Here is a 4897-nt window from a genome sequence, read left to right as displayed (position 1 = left end):
AGTGGAGAATCGTTCAAATACCAGTTTGGTCATCCAAATTTATTTTCCGTGATTTCCCTGCAGCGTTACAGTCCTGAAAATAGCACAGCCCGTTTCCTTCCCCGCCTTTCCGTAATCTGAGCCTGTGCTCCGTCTCTGATGACGTGGAGTGGGTGGGGGGGGGGGGGGGGGAAGACGACGACGACGTTAACTCTGATCTCGTTTATTCTTTCATTGCTCACAGTTGCTCTACATCACCCGCCTGTCGGAGCAAGCTGTCAATTCAGATACCGCCTTCTGAGTCTGTCTCCGCATCGGCAATAATATATAGAATCAAAAATGAAAACACCTTACATAATGGGACAATCTTGAAAAACAAAAAGTTTTTCATTGCAAATCGCACTTACAAAGCAAGTTTGAAATCTAACCTAAAATCTTTTCGTCCTGGGCAACTTTTTTTCTTCTATGGACAAAATTCTGTATCAAAACTGGTAGCCCCTAAAAAAAAAATAAAAAGGACAAAGACAGAGAAGAAAGAGAGAGAGGAAAGGGAAAAGAAAAGAAATAGACTGGTGGCACGAGTTGGGCATAGCATTAATGAACACACATGTTACACTAAACATACTGTAAATTGTATCTGTCCACATTATATCAACAGAAGTGTCATTGAAATGACCTACGGAACATGTAACTAATTAACTAACACGCTAAACAGAAAGTTGACATTTCATGTTAGGCCGAAAAGAAGCCTTGTTACAAAACCAAGTACACCAAATTCATAGGCGCTGAATACATATTTTGGTTCAAAGTACAATTGTAAGCAGACAAAGAAACAAACAAAGGGGCAGTTTAAATTATGGACATACTTTAAGAATGTAATTAATTCCATTACGTAAGGCACAGTGAACGCTTAGAGTACACAATTCCAGATCTATATTGTTCTATGACGCACGTGTCACAATGTTATTCAGTCTCTGAAATGACTGCAAAAATACATCAGCAGTATAACGTCTGTACTCCGTCTTCACGCCACGAGTGGCGTACCGGGACCATGCGACCGCCGTGTCATCCTCAGTGGAGGATGCAGATAGGAGGGGTGTGGGGTCATTGCACCGCTCTCCCGGTCGTTATGATGGTATTCTCGACCGAAGCCGCTACTATTCGGTCGAGTAGCTCCTTGATTGGCATCACGAGGCTGAGTGCACTCTGAAAAATGGCAACAGCGCAAGGTGGCCTGGATGGTCACCCATCCAAGTGCCGAACACGCCCGACAGCGCTTAACTTCGGTGATCTGACGGGAACCGGTATATCCACTGCGGCAAGGCCGTTGCCGGTATAATGTCTGTGTCAGTGTTATTTCCACATCTTATAAAAAAATACGTCGACAACACATACAATATTTATGTCAAGCCTCACAATGGTATCTTCACGTATGAGATATGTGTAGGGGATCAGCTTTTCAATATGATGGTATGTTATTGGTTCTATATAGAACTAAATGTCACTGCCTAACGTTTATAAATAATTTGTCAGTAATGTTCCATCCTAACAAGCGCCTTTGTGTGTGTGGAGGGTGGGGGAAGCTAACTCACCATGCTATGTATTAGAAACGTACAGGACGAATATCAATAAAATCGACAAACACCAGGGACGGATTCCTAACTGGAAATGGAGGGAAAAGGGTCCTACGAACATGTTTCCACAGCAGATGGCACTGACGAATGAGAGTTCCTCTGACCACATGCCGTGGGTTCCCTGTGTGTTCCAGGCAGTATGATTGACGCAGCGTACTGTAAGCAGCAGGATGGACCGGTATTCATGCCGGGAGTTACACGTGATGGTGTTGCCTTGTCACCAGAGAGAGTGCAACGATCAAGAGGTAGTGCTAAAGCAAGTGCCCACACGTACACTAAACATGTCATACAACATTTTAAGCTCTTTTTGGACCTTGTGTGATCATGAATCCTTTCAGAGAGAGGAACGTGCAGGGAGGCAGCGGACTGTATGAACATCAGATTTGGAGGGCCGAGTTCTATGACATATTGAGACAAACCCTAGTACAGACTCCAAGCAAGGGGCCCACCAACGTGTAGTAGGCTAAAGTTCGATATGTGTATCTTGCATAACAACCGCTACCAACCCTGTCTCCTGGAATGAGTGGAAGGCTTATTAGCAGCGGATTTCCCTCTACAGAGAAGATTTTCTGGACGATTTTTGCCCCAGACCATCACAATTACGAGATTTCTGTCATCAGTCCACTTTACCGACGAACCATCCTTTACCAGAACTGGAATCATCGATAAGCATAACCGTTATCCGTAGGCTACAGACATTCCTCGGCAAATGATTAAGTCGTTTCACTAGTTTCGTTTCAGCACCAGTGTGTGGGCAGGGATTTTTGGTGACCACATGCTTGGACTGGTTATTAAATGGTTCAAATGGCTCTGAGCACTATGGGACTTAACATCTATGGTCATCAGTCCCCTAGAACAGAACTACTTAAACCTAACTAACCTAAGGACATCACACAACACCCAGTCATCACGAACTGGTTATTATTCCACTACGTGTCGATGGAGGAACATCTCTGGAGTTCCTGCGGAATACTCTATCTAGGCTGCTTGAAAATGTGCCTTCGGTAGTACGACAGGTTATATGGTTTCTGCATGACGGAGTACAACCCCACTTCCGTATTACAGCTGACTGACACCTCAACGACATCTTCTCTGGACATTGGACAGGTCATGGAGGCCCTTAGCATGGCCTGCGAGATCAAATAATGTAGGCCACACGGAGTTTTATCGCTTGGGACATCTTGATGTGTATGCTGAACCAGTTCCCGATGTGCAGACCGTTCAACAGCGTGACGCCATTCGGTGCGAGGCTACAATGTGCAAAAGAGTGCGACAATCCATGATGAGCTGTATGAAAGTGTGCATTGCATCCAACAAGGGTCCCTCTGAATGCTTGTTGTGACGTTGGCACAATTCAGCTCTGTGCTGCGTTCTGGGACTCTTTGTTGTCGTTTCACGCACACTGTAAATTTTTTTGGACATATGTTCATAAGACCATTTTTCATCCATTTCCACTTCGGAATCCATCCCTGCTGTTTGTCGGTCTTATTTGTGTTCACCCTGCATAACTGATCTTACTGCCCGACTAATAATGCGTTTTATTTCTATTTGAATCAGACCACCTTCAAGTTATGTACAAAATGAACTACGAGTATTATTTGTCAATATGTGTAATAATTCGAGTACAGAATACATTCGACTCTACCACAATAACTTAATTATTCTGCAACATACAAAAAAAACTTTGATTACATATTGGCACCATTGATTCAATTTATAGGTGAAGCATTTTTGAACGATGATAATTAGACTTTTGTACCATAGTTTGAAGGCACGATGGACTTTCCGAATGTATCCATAATTTTGATTTGGAGCTCCTTGTGTTGGCCGTGTTTGCAGTTAAAATTGTTGGATGTGAGGTCCGTAGACCACGCATCCAACAATTTCCAAATATATATTTCCATACCAAAATTTTTTCAATTACTTACTAAAATACTTATTGGCACTACTGAAATTACACTGGAAAATGGTTTCACTGGAAAATGGTTGCACTGGAAAACGTTTACTCTAAAAAACGATTGCTCTTGACAGATGGTTATCGTGGGAAACATTGTAACATGGGCAGCTCGATAGAGATGTATTATAGCACAGTGGTCAGGTTGTTACAGTTTCTCTATAACGTGGTGCGGCGCGGCTAATTACGGTTTACTGAAACATGGGGCAACGTAATGGCTCATGTACTGTTAAGTTATGGAACACATACTGTCAGCTTCTGGTATTAGAATACTATTTCAGTTCTTGATAGTTGTTTATTTGTATGAACTGCAACTCTCCTGCCTGATTAACGTTATTAGCACATGATCTACACTGTGTATTGCAAGAAAAAGCTAATACCCTAGCATGGAGTCGCTATAACACTTGCGTGGCTTTTGAAATGTGTAGTTGAAAGTATAGGTACCCTTATATTTTAACTATATGAATGTATATTGCTACTCTTCAGTATGCTATCCCAAGATGTCATATTGTCTTCACTGTCTGACAGGACATGTTAGCATTATCAGCAGAAGGTGCCAAACTTTTATATTGGATGATAAAATAAATACCATTGCATCAGTTAACCAAAATATATTCCTCTATGAAAGTGCGTGGTTGAGAGCTTAGCAATCCATTCTTCTTAGCTATATGAAAGTGTCTTACTCACTAGTGTGCTATTTCATCCAACAGTCACTATGTGACATCAAAAGATGGCAATGATTCGAACTGAAGCATGAGGTCACTATAATGTTTGGCTCACTTTGATGTCGATTTTGGGGATAAGATTTTGATGAATTTAGACATGTGAACAACATTGTTCACGATAAGAATTCTAACTGACAAGTACACTTTGAGCTCTAAGCTACATCAGGTGTCGTGCTCACTTGTATTTCAGTATATTATAGATCCAGTTTTAAGTACTTTGATGAATGTGATATGTGGTATATAGATCGAAACATACTCATCTACCAATGTACAGTACACTTCAGTAGTGCCAATAAGTGAGCCATGTATATCTTAATAAGTAATACAATTTAGATGTCTAAATATTTAATTTTTGGGGTTCATTGTGCTTGAAAGGAGTCGCACAGGGACTAAACTATGAAAACTCACAAGTGCTTCTTGACCTATAGATTAAGTCAACAGTACAAGTATGGAACCCATTCATTTGTGCTATTACAGAACAGACAAATTACTGTTGCAGTGATATGTGTGTCATGTAATCAAAACTTTACATACACTGAGAAATAATACAATTCTATTTTTGTGAAAATTTCGAATATTCTATTCTCTTTCAAAGATTTGTATTC

The 4897-nt window shown here is 41.1% G+C and overlaps 1 pseudogene; it reads right to left on the bottom strand.

The window, feature by feature from the left end:
* Positions 1-1193: 1193 nt before the first annotated feature.
* LOC124712590 lies at positions 1194-1311 on the bottom strand (annotated as a pseudogene).
* Positions 1312-4897: the final 3586 nt, after the last annotated feature.

Source organism: Schistocerca piceifrons, chromosome 8 (genome assembly GCF_021461385.2).
Source record: "Schistocerca piceifrons isolate TAMUIC-IGC-003096 chromosome 8, iqSchPice1.1, whole genome shotgun sequence".
Classification (NCBI taxonomy): Eukaryota; Metazoa; Arthropoda; class Insecta; order Orthoptera; family Acrididae; genus Schistocerca; species Schistocerca piceifrons.
The sequence above is the reverse complement of the archived record's forward strand: the minus strand, read 5'-3'. Positions and strand labels throughout refer to the sequence as shown.